Here is an 18,277-nt window from a genome sequence, read left to right as displayed (position 1 = left end):
TTTAAAAAAAATTAGACATACATCACGGTAACAGGCCATTTCGGCCCACGAGCCTGTGCCGCCCATTTTACACCCAATTAAACTACAACCTGCAGTATGTTTCGAATGGTAAGAGGAATCAGTGCCCCCCCCCCCCCCCCCCGGAAAACCCACACATGACATGGGGAGAAGGTACAAACTCCTTACAGACAGCACGGGATTCGAACCGCAGTCCCGATTGCTGGCGCTGAAGCAGGGTTACGCTAACCACAACACCAACCGTGTTCACCGTTTGACCTGTTCATTATTGTAAATACTTCCATCAGATGCTCTATCATCTTCCAATGCTCAGCTTCTCCAATTTATCTGTTAGTGAAGACCGTAATCTTTCTCCTAAATCTTTATTTGAGGGCTTCACATATTTTTGGAAATGTCATGCCCAGAATTGGGCAGAATGTACTATTTCTGAGCAAACTAATGTTTTAGAAGGGTTTTTAATTCTCAACCTTCAAACAGAATAAGCAAATAAAGACTGATGTCAGATACCATTTATTTCCTTGGTCACACCTTCAACCTGCATGAAGCTTTTTCACTTTCTCATCACCTCTCTCCAGTTTCCATTGCTGTCATCAAAGTTCTTCCTTTTGCTTTCTGTCAATATTTTCTCATATGATCCCATTATCCCACTTTATTTTATATAATCAACCTGTCCCTCATCTGTGATGTTTTCTTGCTTTATCATATCTCCTTGGTCAGCCAGAAAACTTTAATGGTCCTAATTTCCTTTCTTCCATGACTGAGGTTAATTTGAAACAAGTCTTGCAGGACCACCTTACCTTCAAATTTATAAATTAAATTCTGTCCATGTGGCCTTGCCTTGTTTGGATATCAAGAGCATAATTAAACCCATTTGGTTTAAAATGAGGCTGGTGGAGAAGCTCAATGGGGACACCCCTCAGTTGCTGGATTCTGGACTTCCTACTGAAAGTCCACAGTCTGTCTGGGTCGGTAGCAGAACATCGGGCACTATCATGCACCTCAGATCTGTGTGCTCAGCCCACTCCTGTTCACGCTACTGATCCACAACTGATCCAGCTCCAACAGTGTCCTCAGGTTTGCAGATAACGTAACAGGAGCTGGCCTCATTGGCAACAGCAATGAGTCGCAAAGTCAGGGAAGAGGTGGAAGATCTCGGGAAGTGATGCAAGAGCAACAACCTGAGTGTCAACGTCGACGATGTGAAGGAGATGATTGTGGACTTCAGAAGGATCAGGAACGACCACTCTCCACCACACATCAACAACTCTGTCATAGAGTGGAGAGCACCAAGTTCCTTGGATTTCACTTGACTAGTGACCTATTGTGGACACTTAACATCTCCTTACTTGAAAACAAAGACGACTGCACTCTCTGAGAAGACTGAGCAAGGCTATTGGCTGCCATCATGTCAAACTTCTGCAGCAGCGTCCTGGCCGGCTGCATCACAGTGCGGTACAGTATGGATTGGAGGTCAATACACAGGACCATAAGAGTGGCAGAGAGGATCACTGGAGTCTCCCTCCACCCTGCCATTGATGTGATTCACCGGGATAGTCGTCTGATGGTAGGGCACAAAATCTTTGAGGTTCCCTTCAGCATAGCTTCTTTCAGCTGCTCCCAATGGGGAAGAGATACAGGAGGATCAGAGCCAGCACCACCAGGCTGAGGAACAGCTTCTTCCCACGGGCAGTGTGAACGCTGAACGACCAAAGGAACTGCTCACACTACCATCTGAGAGACTTAATATTCATGAAACTATTTATTTGTACGCATGAATAGTTGTCCTCTATATGTATTGTTTGTCTGTATGTGTCTGGTGGTGTGTCTGCATATTTTGCCAGGAGGTCTGGGAAATGCTGTTTCATCAGGTTGTATTTTTGTGCAGTCAGATGACAATAAACTTGATCTGCTGAATCCTTGAACATCCTGTTCCAATATCGTTCCATCCTCGCGCCAGTCTTTTATTACCCTGCTGTAATTTAATTTAGTTCCATTTTAGTTCCAATTATATCCTAACAAATGGTTCTTATTCTCACTTCAGCATATAATTAATATGGTGAAATTCTCTGGGTTGACTAATATTAATGGAAGAATTTTAAAAGGTTTAATTTTACCAAGTGCTCTAAAATATTTGTTAGCGGAGGGACTTACTATTTAAAAAAAGAGTTCTTGTATATCCCATCCAAATATCTGCAAGTTCCAAATCACCGGCAGCATGTAGGCTTAAGAACTAGGGAAGCATAATGTCTGCTGACCATGCACTGTTGTCGGCCCCGGCAGTATACCGCATGGAGATGCGCAATGGCTCCAGTGGCAGTATTCCAGCTCCCCCTCCCACTCCCATGAAATTTATATAAAATCTGCCTACTGCACATAAGCTCAATATTTACGAACGTTATCTGTCATTGATGACAAGCTATTTTCTCGGACCTTACAGCAATTCAGCTGAGCTGAATATTTCCAAATATTTGCCTGAGTGCACATTTCTACGATTCTTCCATATTAGTGCCTCCAGTCGGCAAATTGGATTATGATGGAAAGTATGCTTGAGGCATTCAAGTTTTTAATTATAGGTTCCAATAGTACTTAAGCATCTGTTTGATAAGCATTATCTCTGGCACAAACTGATTGCACGAGAAATATGCTTTTATGTAACACTGTCAGTCCGGAGCTGAGCATAAATAAAGGATGTCCCAAAAAAGATCCTGACCTCTGGGGAATCGTAGTGGAGAACTTTAAAAAGCCTTTTTTTTTAAAAAAAATGGATTATTAACAGCACAAGTGCAGGTATTGCAGACAGTGGACTCTAGTTAAACAAGAAAATCTGCAATGCTGGGGTCAAGTGTCAAATGTCAAGATGTCAAAATGGTGGCACTGCCGGAGCGTCTGTAATGGTTGGGCTGTTGATGGTGCAGATTTGGGGAGAGCGGAGAGTGGAGAGCGGAGACACAGGTATAGACAACACTTCCCTTATTCTAATAACTCCTCATTTCAGAGAATCTTCTTCCAAAGTGTGAGCTGCGATACCCCAAATTTCAATCTTTTAAGCTGTTACTTTGTAGTTTTAATTCATTGATAAGCATTTTGCATAGCTTTGCATTAAGACTTTCAGAACAGTGAATAATAAAGCATTTACTGTATAATGATACAAAGAGTATTGTTACGAGCCCAGAGGACCCCAAAACCCAGCAGCAATAGAAATTCACCAAGGCAAATGGTTACTTAAACAAAAGTTGCTTTTAATTATCTTTAAACGTGAAAACCGGATCAAACTTTAACTTGTTACTATTAACTTGACTTTACCTCCTAATTCTAAGCGCACATGTATGTAATGTGTATGTGCTCAGGAAAATTCTTTGTTTCACAGTCCAATCATTCACTTCTCACTTCTCCAAGTTCGCCAGTATCAGGCAATTCTTATACTGTGCACAGAATTTAACATTTATGAATTGACACCAGGCTCTGGTGCTCAAAGGTAAATGGTTACCACTCAGGAAAGTTCTTGTTGGTTGTCAGAGAGAGATTTGTGGCTCATTGGACGCACACAAACTGATGTTCTCTGATCAGTCACTTCAGTGTCTTGCTGAAGACACTTGCCCTATCATGGGTTTTCCAAATGATAACCTCTTCTTCCAGGTCTCCAGAGTTCCTCTCGTTTCCCTTATTTCAAGGGAAACACCCCAGCCAGCCATTTCCTCTTGTAAGGACTAGAAGGGTTTTGAACAGGCTGAACTCAGAACTCACAACCCATCTTCAAAATGGGGTTTTCAACAAGCTGCCAGCTTGTCATGTTGCAGCCTCAAAAACCTAATGCAGAACTCTCTCTCTCTCTCTCTCTCTCTCTCTCTCTCTCCCTCTCTCTCTCTCTCTCTCTCTCTCTCTAAAAGAGAAATTCTATTTGGTTTTTCTCTCTCTGCTTGTTAAAAACCAGAATACGTCCCCAAGGCTCCTAAACCCAATCCTTGAAAGATCTTATTAGCTCTTTGAGCCCGGACTGTTTATTTGCACCTCCTTTTGAAGTTCCTCCCAAAGCAGTTCCATTGACTTTTGCAAAGCCACTGGTGCCTGAATGTCTGGCTTCAGCAAAGCTTTTGCATTTTAAATAAGATGTGGTGTAATTATCTGTTTGTGGTGACTTACACTGAACCCCTACAATTTTATCTCTTTTAGAGACATATTTATACATAATATAACCTTAACAGTATATAAAGATAATTAGGTACAAAAATATATTAAAAAGAGATACGAAATTTTAAGGAGATAAAAAAATTTCTTGTGCTCACGCTTCCTTCACATCTTGTAGAAAAAGAGCAAGTTATTAGCCTGGGCAAATATATGGCAAATTACATCATTGTTACTATGGTAACACTACAAAAATACTCCTCTTAAAGAGACGGGCACAAAATTAACTAAGAATCAAAAATACAACAGGGCTTTTCAGCAGCACGAATGCTGCCTCAAATTGCCTGTAAAAGGAGCCAAAGGTGGTTTATTTTATAATCCTGTGAGCGCGGAGTCTGGGCCCAAGATTCCTGTGTTCAGCAGGAGTCTCGAGGGGCTCCAGGCTACGTGGAAGCAGAGGACAGGTGCAAGGCACCAGAAAACAGGGAGAACATTCCACCTCCATTTGAGAAGATGAAGCAGCAGAGGAATGACCATGGCGGCGGACCAGTGAGGGGCTCTGCGACTGAAGAACACAGAGGCGGTAGGCCATTAGTGGCTCAAGAGGAGGCACCCACGCAGGCTGTGGGCTGTTGGCAACTTGTGGTCAAAGGACTCACATCAAGCTGCGGGCTGCTGGGAAACTGGCTACCAGGTATCAGAACCAGGATGTGAATCCACGGACACTCAATGACTCTGAAGGGATTCTCTTCTGCTTCTCTTCCTCTGACTGTAAAGGGTGCTAGACAATTTCTGTTCCTGGCAAATTTTTGTTTGCCTTACTTGAGACTAAATGTAATTTTGTGTAAATATTGCATCTTTTTATTGCATGACAATAAAAAAACATTGAATCAAATGTGCTGGAGAAACACTGCATGTCACTCAGCATCCATAGGAAGTCAGATTTCAGATTTATTGTCAAGAGTACATACATGACAACACATACAACCCTGAGATTCCTTTTTCTGTGGGAGAGGAAGAATTACCACTTAGTGGTAGTGCAAAAAAATTGTACTCAACGTACACATGAAAACAAATAATGTAAACAAACTTACTGTGCAATACAGAGAGAAAAAAAATCAATAAAGAGTCCTTAAATGAGTCTCTGATTGAGTTTGTCGTTGAAGAGTCTGCTGGTGGAGGGGTAGCAGCTGTTCCTGAACCTGGTGGTGTGAGTCATGTGGCACCTAGACCTCTTTGGTGATGGCAGCAGCGAGAATAGGCTGGTGTGGATCCTTGATGATAACTGCTGCTCTCTGATGGCAGCGTTCCCTGTCGCTGTTCTTGATGGTGGGGGGGGGTTTGCCTGTGATGTCCTGGGCTGTGTCCACTACCTTTTGTAGGGCATTACACTCGAATATTGGTGTTGCAGCACACTTTCCACCATACCTCTGTAGAAATTTGCTGGGATTTCTGATGTCATACCAAACCGCAAACTCATGAGGAAGTAGAGGCGTTGACATGGTTTCCTCACGATGCCACCAGTGTGTTGGGTCCAGGAAAGATCCTCCAGGAGAGTGATTCCCAAGAACTTAAATTTGCTCACCCTCTCCACATCCGATTTCCCCCAGTGATCACGGGATCGTACACCCCTAGATTTTCCTTCCTGAAGTTAACCGTTAGCTCAGGTGATTAAGGGTGACATTCGTCAGGAATGAGGGAAAAAAAACAGGTAGGTGGAGGGAGAGGAAGAGAGGAGAAGGGGGAGGACGGGGAAGAAACAGCACAGGCTAACAGTTAAGAGGTAACAGGTAAGAAGGTAGTAGAGAAAGAGAGATGGGGAGAGGGAAAGGGTTAGCCTATGTTCTGTTGTATAGGACGATCCTCAAAATTTGCCTTAAAAAATCAGGGTCATCCGTGACAATAACCACAACAGCAGTGCGAGTATAAGACAGCTTTAATAAACTAATATGTACACTAAGAGGTCTTGTCTCTCTGCAAGACAAATCTGGAAGGCAAGACTGTAGCTATGACTGCTTTATATACAAGGTCACCGGGATTACCCCAGGTGACCTAGTGGTGTAATTACATATCACCACAGTCCGATACGCCATGTCTAAAATTCTTACCTTAATGGTGGCCACAACGCCACTGCCATCTTCTCGCTGGCTCCAACATCATCTTGCGCATGTCCTGTTAGATATCAGTGAAGACTCTGCATACCTCCCCAGGGTCCATCCGCCCTGTCCGATCGCTGTCAGCTCTGTATTGGCTTTAAGCAGCCTGCTATAGGAGCCGATAGTGGTTTATTTTAAAACATCCTAATAAAATTTAAACATTTTATAAGGTAATTTATTGTTAAAATATTTGTGAATTGCCCTTAACAGCATCCACTGGTCAGAGGTAAGTGCCAGATTAGGGTCGTCTTATTCAAAGGGTATTGCCCCAAACCATTATTTTAGGTGGAAATTCCAGAGGTAGGAGTGGTATGAAGTGGGGACGGGTCATCCTATAATCGAGTTGTTCTATATAACAGCATAAATAGTAAGAGTGATCGGTCTCCGATCGGAGAAGGGAGAGGAAAGGAGACAGTGGGACAGGGAAAGAGAGAGATACATGAGGAAGAGGGTTACTGGAAATTGCAAATTGACGTTAATGCAGTCTGGCTGGAGATTTCCTTGACAAAAGATAAGTTTTGTTTCCTCCAATTTGTAGGTAGCCTCAGTTTGACAGTACATGAGGCCATGGACAGACATGTCAATGTAGCAGTAGTGTGGGGATTTAAAATGGTTGGCCACTGGTAGGTCCTTGCTGTTGCAGCATAAAGTGAAGATACTCTATTAAATGATCTCCACATCTACTTCCCAGATATAAAGGAGGCTGCGTCGGGAGTGCTGGATGCAGTAAATGACCCCGACAGATTCACTATTAAGGACCCTGAATAGTAATGAGGGAAGGGATGTAGATGCCAGTTTGATGCTTCTTCTATGTACCAAGGCGGGGGGGGGGGAGGGGGGGTGATTAGTGGAAGACATGAATGGATGAGGGAGAGGCACCTACAGAAAGCAGAGAGGGGAAGATGTGTCTGGTGGTGGGATTACATTATAAGTGGTGGAAATTATACAGAATAATATGTTTGATGTGGAAGCTGGTGGGTGATAGGTGAGGACAAGAGGAATCCTGTCCTTCTTGCATCTTGGTGCAGATGGGGCCAGGGCAGATGCGCAGGAAATAGATGAGATGTGGGTAAGGGGAAGCCATGTTTTCTGAAGAAAGGTTTCCTAGAACGGAAAACCTCCTGGGAGCAAGTGGTTTGAAGTCAGTGGAATTGAGAAAAAGGAACGGAACCTTATATGAGACAGGGTGGGTAGGAGAGTAGTCAAGGTAACTGCGGGGATTAGTGGGTTTATAGATGGTGTCTTGCAAGATGGTGACAGAGATATCAAGAGAGGGAGAGTGTTGCTAGAGAAGGACCAAGTGAATTTGCAGTCAGGGTGAAAGCTGGCTGCAGAGAAGATAAAGCTGACGAGCTCATCCTGAGTGTTGGAGAATGCACAAATCTCGTCCGTTCGTGTAGTGGAGGGAGAGTTGAGGAGACTTGCCTGTGTGGGCTTGCAGCATGGATTGCTCCACATAATCGAACAAAAAGGCAGGCGTAGCTGGGGGCCCATATTGAGTACCCATGGAAAGGGGGATGGGTCAAAGGGGAAGTTGTTGAGGGCGAGGACATATTTAGGTAGGTTATCCACCGAGAAACAAATGGAGAATGTACATGAGACTGGAGTTAGAGAGACCTCTTGTTCAGTTTAAAGAAGGAGCGATCGATCAAGGAACATGTTAAAATGTAAAATCTCAAACACACTTGGACTGGGAGCCAGTGCCATTCTGCAAGGACACAACCAGATGTGGGACTAGAGCAGGGGTTCCCAACCTTTTTGTTCCTCTGTACCCCTTGGGCATTTTTATAGGTTCCTGTGTACCCCTAAAATTAAGGATAAAAAAAACACGACATTGTGCAATCTGACTGCAGATTACACACCATGTATTGTACAGTAGTGGTTATTCTCTCAGACCCAATGTACCCCCTGAAAAGTGCAAATGTACCACTGGGGGTACATGTACCCCAGGTTGGGAACCCCTGGATTAGAGCAATGGTTCTCAACCTTTTTGTTCCCACTCACATCCCACTTTAAATATTCCCTATGCCATTGGTGCTCTGAGATTAGTAAGGGATTGCTTAAGGTGGGATGTGGGTGGAAAGAAAAAGTTTGAAAACCACTATTTTAATTGTAGCTCATTGATTTGTTATGTGCACAGTTTCATAACTCCAAAGGAAATGGGCCAATGACAATTTTTCTCAAGCAAAATATTTAATAATGATTGGGTTTAGAGCAGTGGTTCTCAACCTTTCCTTCCCACTCACGTCCCACCTTAAGCAATCCCTTACTAATCACAGAGCACCGATGGCATCGGGAATACTTAAAGTGGGATGTGAGTGGGAAGAAAAAGGTTAGCTGCGTGCCAGTCGGTTAACAACAGCACTTCATCTCTGTATGCTGACTTGTCATTCTTACTGATCGGGCCCACCACTGGATAATAATGTGGTAAAATGGATAAGCAAGTTTGCAGATGATACAAAGATTGGAGGCGCTGTGGACAACAAGGAGAGCTTTCAAAGTTTGCAGGGGGATCTGGACCAGCTCGAAAAATGTGCTGATAAAAATGGCAGATGGAATTTAATGCAGACAAGTGTGAGGTATTTCATTTTGGAAGGACAAACCAAGAAAGGGCATATGCGGTAAATGATTGTGCACTGAGGAGTGTGGTAGAACAGAGGGATCTAGGAATACAGATACATAATTCCCTGAAAGAAGCGTCACTGGTGGATAGTGTTTTAAAGAGAGCTTTTGGCACGTTGGTCTTCTTAAATCGAAGTATTGAGTACAGGAGTTGGGATGTTATGATAAAGTTGTGTAAGACATTGGTGAGGCCAAATTTGGAGTATTGTTTGCAGGTCACCTAACTACAGAAAAGATATCACTTAAGAGAAAAATGTGAACAGGTACATGGATGGGAGAGGAATGGAGAGCTATGGACTGGGTGCAAGTCAGTGGCACTGGGCAGAATAATAGTTCAGCACAGACTAAAAGCACTGAAATACCTGTTTCTGCGTTGTAATGTTCTATGGTTCTACAGACAAGATCAGTTACTCATGACATTAGATGAAGCAGCACCAGGTTGGGTTGGGAGTTCCTTGATTTTTGAGGATGGAGGAACAGTGATTAAAAATGTCAGAATCAGAATTTATTCTCATGAACAAGTTACAAAATTTGCAGCAACTTCACAGTGCAAACATTCATATAAACCACTTTACAGAAATAAATAATAACAGTGCACGAAACGTCAAATTCAGGCCATGTCTTTGGTTCATTGTTCATTCAGGAATCTGATGGCAGTGGGGAAGAAGCTGTCCTTGAGCTGCTGAGTGCTTGTCTTCAGTCTCCTGTACCATTTCTTTGATGGTAGCAGAGCATGACCTGGGTGGTGGGAGTCATTGAGGATAGAGGCTGCTTTCTTAAAACTGCGTCTTGTAAATGTCCTTGATGGAGTGAAGTCCAGTGCCCATGATGCCTCAGGCCAAGTTAAGAACCCTCTGGAGGTTTTTCTTGTCCTGAGAATTGGCGCCTTCATACCAGACAGTGATGCAACCAGCCAGACTGCTCTCCATGGTACACCTGTAGAAATTTACGAGAATCTTTGGTGACATAACGAATCTCCTCAAATATCTCATAAAGTAGAGCCGCTGGTGAGCCTTCATTGTGATTGCATCAATGTGGAGGCTCCAGGATAGGAGATGTTGACGCCAAGGAATTTGAAGTTCTTGACCCTCTCCACTACTGAGCCCTCGATGAGGACTGGGGTGTGTTCTCCTGACTCCCTCCTGAAGTCCAGAATCATCTCCTTGGTTTTGCAAGGGTGTTGTTGTGACACCACTCAATGAGCTGATCTATCTCCCTCCTGTTCACTTTCTCATTGCAATTTGTGATTCTGCTGACATCTGTGATTCCATCAGCAAATGTATTGATGGCATTCGAATTGGGCCTGGCCACACAGCCGAGGGTGTATAGTGAAAAGAGCAGTGGGCTAAGCACACATCCTTGGGGTGCGCCTGTGTTGATGATCAGTGAGGAGGAGATGTTGTTTTTGATTCATATTGACTGTGGTCTTTGAATGAGGAAGTCAAGGATCCAGTTATAGAGGGTGGTGCAGAGGCCCAGGGTTTGGGGCCTCTTGGGCAGCTCTGAGGAAATACTGGTGTTGAAGGCTGAGCTGTAGTCGATGAAGAGCAGCTGTATGTATGAGTTGCTGTTTTCGAGGTGATCCAGATAGCATGTGACTAGGAAAGGCATTTGGAGGTTGCTGTCTTCCCAGGCACTGAATCTTCATTCAAATGAATGTTTTCATTCAAACACAAATTTCTCATCCCAATACTTTAGATCGGGGTGTCAAACTCAAATTCACAGAGGGCCAAAATTAAAAACTTGGACTAAGTCGTGGGCCAAACTAAATATTTATTGAAAATTTTCAACAACATCTGCATGTTTTCTCTTCTTTCAACATATGTAATATTAAACGTTTTCTTATTAAAATAAATGTTTAATAATAGTTTTGGTTAAACTCTTTCCAGAAGAAGCATTAACAAATGAGAAATAAAATATTCAATATATAATATTTCTCTATAGCCTTTAAGCTCCTTTTAAATGTATTTTTTTTTCACAAGCCAACAAGTCAAAAAAATAACAACTTGCTTCAATGACAAACAGGTTTGTCTTTTAAAATGATGAACATATAGTCTGTCCCACCTGTCTTGAAAGGTCCTGTTTTCTGTCTTTCGTTTGGCCATTTTTCGTAAGGGGTTTATTACATGTGAGTTGGGCGACAGGTCGCAGATGCTAATGAAAGTAAAGAGAGGAGGTGGGGGCGATTAGCGGGCTGACGGGCCGGCGCCAACGCATTTGCAAAGCATTCTGGGATTTGTAGTATTAGCTGTGCATGCGCTATACTGGCGCGGCGGCCAGCGGGCCAGCTCTAATACATATTTGATATGATCTTGCGGGCCAAATATAATTATATCACGGGCCAAATTTGGCTCGCGGGCCTGAGTTTGACATGTGTGCTTTAGATAGTCATAAAGCCAAGTCTAATCGAAGGGATGTGGGTAGTTCTATGACATTAGTTCAAAGAACAGGGCCAAGATTTATTCCTCAACTACAATGAAACTCGATAGAACGCGATTTGTTAATGCGCAGAATCGCTTACAGTGCGGGTGTCTGTGGAGCCCAAACTTTATAAATGACACTGCTCGACCTGCTGATTTTCACCTGCTTTGTGTTTTTACTTCAACTACGATATCTGGAGTTTTACCACATGGAGGCTAGACTGGGTATGAATTGTTCCTGAACTGAGGAGGCAGTAAAGATGGTAACCACTTTGGTGTGTCTCCAGCTACATATATGCATCTGTTCCTTGACTCAACTATAACATGGTATGAAATCTTGGAACCCAACTTCTAACGAGGTTTTACTGTATTATTAAAATAAAGACATTTACTTACAGTACAGGCAGTCCCTGGGTCATGAACAACTTACGAATGGGCTGTTCCCCAATTTGTGCCCATAAATGGGCATAATGCACATGATGTTACCTCACAAATGCTAGGTAAGAACCGTAAGTACCTGATCCACCTTACATACAAATTCGGCTTAAGGACAGACCTGGGTAACGGAACTTGTTCATCACCTGGGGATTGCCTGTATGCAGTTCTTCAAAGTAAAATGCATTTTATCCATTTATCCGGGATATTTTCAGAAGGTTGGGTCGTTCCCAATGAGCTCTAGTCTAAAATAGCATTAACATGTTCTCTCACTTCCACAACTGTGGACTTGAAATAGCAAAGGTAGCAACTTCCTTGTCATCAAATAGTGGAAAAGATGATACAAAAGGAATGAGGAGGTGGCAGTAGCTAAAACAAATGGTGTTTTGAGCGAGAGTCACCAAACGGACCAGAATTTGTAGTCAGCAGCAAGTCATGCACACTTATTGACCTGTAAACAAAGCACTTCCAAGAGCATCACACTGAGCACAGAGCCCCCCCCCCCCCCCACCCCTCCACCCCCCAGGACTGCATGCTTCATCCACTGCTGTTCACTCTGCTGACCCACAACTCAGCTAAACGCAACTCCAGCCACATTATCAAATTCGCTGACGACACGACCGTAGTGGATCTTATCAGTAAGCATGGGGCGTCAGCGATCAAAGACGAAGTGCAGTCACTAACGGATTGGTGCAGAGCCAATAACCTGTATTTGAATGTTAATAAAACAAAAGAGATGACTTCAGGAGGGCTTGGGGGATGACGCTGCTCTGACCATTGACGGCTCAATCATTGAGATTGTCAAAAGTATCAAGTTCCTTGGAGTGCACTTGGTGGAGAACCTCACCTGGTCCATTCACACCAGCTCCATGGCCAAGAAAGCCCGGCACTGCCTCTACTTCCTGCAAAAGTCCATCTCCCACCTTCCATCCTCATGACATTTTACAGAGGACGTATCGAGAGCATTCTGTGCAACTGCATCACCGCCGGGTTTAGAAGTTGGACCACCTCGGAGCAAAAGACCCTGTAGAGGATAGTGAAATCAGCGGAAAGGATGATTGGGCCTCTCTTCCTACCATGAAGGACATCAACAACGCTCGATGCAGGCGAAAGGCAATAAACATTGTGAAGGACTCCACACACTCCTCACGTAAACTGTTTCTCCCTTCTGCCATCTGGTAGGAGGTACTGCAGCACTTGGGCTCTTTACGTTCAGATTGGGCAAGAGTTATTTCCCCCCTCCTGGATAGTGTACCGTAGACCTTGACTATATATGTTTGAATATTAAATATGTTTTAATATTTCAATGTGTTTAATTTCTATTCTAACATATTTAAGTACATATGCTCCATGGTTCTGGCGAAACGCTATCTCGTCTTTTCTATGCGAGCATGGTATGAACGAAAAATAAAGGTGACTTGATTTGATGTACAGTAAAACTCCTGTTATCTAGAATTCAAGCAACTGGCAACCTCAAACAATAGGCAAAAAAAAAGTGGAAATAAATAGGTAAAAAATAAGGAAGTTAAAATCTGGGCACGCCTCACCATTACTTTCCCATTCACACAACACGCAGTCTCAACCAACTGGAAAATTTACTTATCTGGCATCTACCCCATAGCCTGTATTAAAGCCTGTAATTAACCCATAGGTGCTGGATACCAGGGGTTTTAAAATGCTTAAGAATTGGTGGAGGAACTCAACATGTCAGACAGCATCCATTGGTAGAAAAAGGTCAGTCTAAAACTTCAGGTCTGGATACTTTACCAAGTCCAAAGGGAAGGAGATAATATTATGAAATAGTTGGTGACGGAAAACACACAGGAGAATGCAGATGCTGGAATCTGAAGTGAAACACAGTCTCCTGAAGGAGCAAAGTGGATCAAGAAGCTTCAGTGGGGAGATAAAGAATGGTTTGCAGTGAGCTCCTAGATGCACACCATTTCATCTTCTCTTCTTCTTCCCACACCAATCTGTTGGTCCTGGGTCTTCTCCACAGCCCGTGAGGCCCAATGTAAACTAGGGAACACTACCTCATTCTGCCTGTGTTCAACGATACGAGCATGGAATGTTTGAATTTCAAGGAATGAGTCCCCACTCTCTTTTTCTGCACCCCTTCTGCTCTGCTTCGCCCGTCTTCATTTTAATCCCCTTCCTATCCACCCTCACACTCATTCTTATCCCCCCTCCTCTTGGTTCCACCCCCTCTACCTCCTACTGGATTCTTTCACTCTCCCTCTGTGACGGGCTGCAGTGCGTCCAAACAGCTCCAACTATGAAGGCTGGACTACAGGCTTTAATTAGCTTAAACATACACACAAGGTTCAGTCTCCCTTCTGGCACCATGCACTCTACTGCCTGCACAAGGGTGGCGTGAGCCTTTATATAGGGCCGGTGATTGGCAGGGAGTAGGTGGAGCCTGTCTCCCAGGTTATCTCCTTGCAGGTTCAATGGGTTGCCCCCTGCAGGTAGGCAGGTAGAAATGCAGACAAGTGCAGACAGTTCAATGGTTGTATCACCACACCCTCCCACTCCTTCCCCTCTCACTCCTTCACCTCCCCCAACGTATAACTTAAATTTTTAAATTTAGACATGCGGTTCAGTAATAGGGCCACGAGCCCGTGCCTCCCAATTGACTTACAAGCCACAGTATTTTTTGAATGGTGGGTGGAAACCGGAACTATGCAGACGAGGGGAGAACATACCAACTCCTCACAGGCAGTGCATGATTCGAACCCCGGTCCTGATTGCTAGCCTTGCGCTAACCATGATGTTAAGCATGCCTACATTGGTCCCATCAGTCTCCCTTTATATCACCATTCTCACCTTATCAGATTCCAGCACTGACAGTCTTTGTATTCTCACCACCCACTCCACCCAGAACGACTCATCTTCCTCCACATGGCCCCTTCGTTTTTCTTGCCCCTCTTTCCCTCTGACCATCACATTTCACCTCTACTCAGTTCACCTATCCCATATGGGGCCCCCGTTCCACGCCTCCTACCTCAAAACACTGGCTTCTCTACTACATTCCTTCAGTCTGAATAAAGGGTTTCAGCTCACAACGTCGACCGTTAATAGGCAGTCGATGTTTCGGGACGGGATCTTTCATCAGGGACGCCAGGACGGGCAAGCAACCGAATAAGAAGTTGTGGGGGGGAGGGGTGTGGGGGGGGGGAAAGAAGGGCAGGAAGAATACAGGCTTAGAAAGGCAGGTAGAAGGAGAGACCACTGGGGGGAGTCAGAAGGGTCAAGAGGGGTAGAAAATATAGGAGTGGGTAAAGACGAGACGGAAACAACGGAATCAGATGGGGGTGGAGGTTACCTGCAACTGGTAAAATCAGAAGGCATGAGTGTGATTTCTTTCTCTTAATTTTCCAAACTGACATCGAGTATGGTGGAAACCTTTCATCGGGTGGCCAAGGATAGGGAGCATACAGGGTGCCCAAGAAGATGTGTGTGGAAAACAGTTGAAGAATCTCTACCCACAGTAAGGAAAATATTTGTGAGTCATGAAAACCACACCTTATATAATAATCGCAGGCTGTGGGTTCCACCTGCTCTGATAAAGTTTTGACAGTTTAAACCTCAAGAGCAGAAGAAGTTACATTTTCGAAGTACTGAAGATTTGGGGCCTAGACGACTTGATACAGCCCCAGGCTTAATCTCTTCGGTGTCTAAACCTCAAAGATTGCCTGTGGGAGCTGGAAAAAAAAAATGTCTACTACTCACCAAGTGAAGGATGGCACTGGAATTACCCGATCTCTGGAAGAAGGTGCATGTTCCCAAGAAGTGGATCCCAATTTGGAAGGCCTTTCGATTTCAACGGAGGGAGCACGCAGGAAGACAACTCCATTGTGAGAAATGCATCAGGAAGCATTTCAACCTGAAGAAATCGCTTACCTTCGCGATTTCAAGAAAAAACGAGATGCGGGGGAGACCAGCGGCAATCCCCTGAAGAAGTCGGGGTGCCGTCGCTGGGAGTCCAGACCCGCAGTAAAACTTAAAATGCCTTCTGTTAAGTTGCAGCAGGAGCTGCAGTTACCTTGTTCTGCCACTACGTCAGAGAGAGCAGGGCTGAGCTTTTCTGAACTACAGTGAATGCAACTAAATGCAGTTATTCAGCCTCTAATGAATGAGATGGTTCAAATGAATGCTAATATAAGTTCAGAATTGAATACAGATAAAGCACGTGTGGATGCATCTTAAGAAGAAATTTTTAAAAATTCTGACTGCTTTTTCGGACTGTAAACAACAAGTGGCTTCTAACACAGAAAGTGTTGAAGGTTGAAAAATCAGTCATAGAATTGGGAGAACGCGAGAAGGAGCTAGAGAGGAAAATAGACTACTTGGAGAATCAAAGCAGAAGGAATAATGTTAAAATTGTTGGTTTGCCAGAAGGTATAGAAGGACAAGATCCTCTTCGTTTCTTTAAAGACTGGATCCCGCAAGTATTAGGGCAAGAATGTTTTTTCTGGGGGATTGGTACTGGAAAGAGCCCATAGAGTTTTAAGAAGAACACCCTCAGCTGGTCAACCACTGAGACCGGTAATAATTCGATGTTTGAATTATTTGGACAGAGAAGCAATACTTTGACTAGGAGTGCAAAATGTGAGACAACGACAAACTCTGTTATTGATTCAGAATAGCAGAGTTTTTTTTAAATCCTGATTTGAGTCAAGAGGTCATTCAACGTCGACGTCGATTTAATCCAGTTAAAGAAGTTTTGTGGCGTAAAGGTTATAAGTCTACTTTTCGCTACCCTACAGCGTTGAAGGTGTTTTATGGAGACTATCAATTTCGGTTTTTTGAAAATGATCATGAGGCAATGATTTTTGATGATTCATTGCCAGATATAAGAGGACAAAGACGTAGTCCACCATTATCTCCTAAAGAAAAATCTGGTTGTTCTGGAAACTGAAGAAATGGCAGAAATGGGAAAAATGGGAATGGAAAGAGTCCAACTTCTTCTGAAATGGGATCTTTGAGATTATAATCTCTTGGATGAAAAGAAGAATTTTTTTTACTCTATTTTTTTTGTTATTATGATATTTTGATGTTATTGATTGTTTGGCTGGGGAGGGAGAGATTTACTCTAAGTACTTTACTAGTCATCAGCCACTGGTGGGTGACCCAATTTTTGCTTAGGGGATTACTACCTTTTGGTAGTTTTTTTTTGGGGAGATTTTTTTTTTTAATTATTTTTTTATTTTCATTTTAGTTAATTTTTAATTTATGACTTGTTTCCTATTGGAGGCCCTATATACATTGATTTGAGTTTTTATATAAAGATATTATTGGTATTTAGTAATAATAGTAAGTATGTCAAAGTTGAGGTTTGCTACTTTTAATGTTCGAGAATTAAACAGTCTGATTAAGCGTAAGCGAGTCTTGGCGTATATTATGAAAATTGATATTGCTTTTTTACAAGAAACACATTTGAATGTGAAGGAAAGTATGAAATTAAAGAGGGACTGGGTTGGGCATGTATATTCTTCTTCATTTAACTCTAGAGCTAAAGGTGTAGCAATTTTGATATATAAAAATTTATCTTTTGAATTACAATCAATGGAGGAAAAGGCAGGATGTATTCTTAAATTGAATTGTAAGATTTTTAGTGAATTTTGGACTTTACTTAATATTTATGCCCCAAATGCAGATGATGAAATATTTATTTCAGATGCATTTTTATGTTTGGATCAGGCTAATGATAATATTTTAGTTGGTGGTGATTTTAATTGTTTTTTGGAACCTTTATTAGATAAATCTCCAAAGAAATTTAAGAAATCCAAGATGGAAGTTCAGGTTCAAGCGTTGATGAAAGATCTTAATTTAGTAGATATTTGGAGACGTCTTAATCCAACAGATAAATATTTCTCCTTTTATTCATCTAGACATGAATCATTTTCAAGTATTGACTTCTTTTTAGTATCGGCACACTTACTAGGGAAATAAACAACCGTTGTATAAAAGTAGGGTGATTTCAGATCATTCTTTGTTATATTTTACATATGCAACTTCTGAGAAAATTCAAATGGCCTATCGTTGGAGGTTTAATACAATGTTGTTAAAAAATATGGAATTTATTGATTTTTTGAAAAAACAAATTAATTTTTTTTGAAAGAAAATTCTAATTGTATTCAAAGTAAGTTTGTATTATGGGATGCTATGAAAGCCTATTTGAGAGGACAAATAATTAGTTATACTTCTAAAATAAATCAGAGTTTTGAATTAGAGAAACAGATTGATGAGTTAGAAAAGGAATTTCAGAAAGATGCTACAGAAGATCAGAAAATAGAATTATCTAGGTTGAAATTGGAATATAATACTTTGCAATCTTATCAATTTGAATGTGTGATTAATAAGACTAAACAATGGTATTATAAATGGGGAGTGAAAGCACATAAGGTACTGGCGTGGCAATTAAAGAAAGAACAGATTTCGAAGATGTTATATTCAGAATATTTATATTTCAATTTATATTGATTAGATTTTAATATGTAT

General features: G+C 42.4%; 1 protein-coding gene across 4 annotated transcripts in view; it reads left to right on the top strand.

The window, feature by feature from the left end:
* Positions 1-18,277, top strand: part of upp1 (uridine phosphorylase 1) — a 59,230-nt gene that overhangs the window by 17,018 nt on the left and 23,935 nt on the right. The gene's annotated exons all lie outside the window — the stretch shown is intronic.

The sequence above is a fragment of the Narcine bancroftii genome, chromosome 1, assembly GCF_036971445.1.
Source record: "Narcine bancroftii isolate sNarBan1 chromosome 1, sNarBan1.hap1, whole genome shotgun sequence".
NCBI classification, from domain to species: domain Eukaryota; kingdom Metazoa; phylum Chordata; class Chondrichthyes; order Torpediniformes; family Narcinidae; genus Narcine; species Narcine bancroftii.
This window is presented reverse-complemented; position numbering and strand designations above follow the sequence as displayed.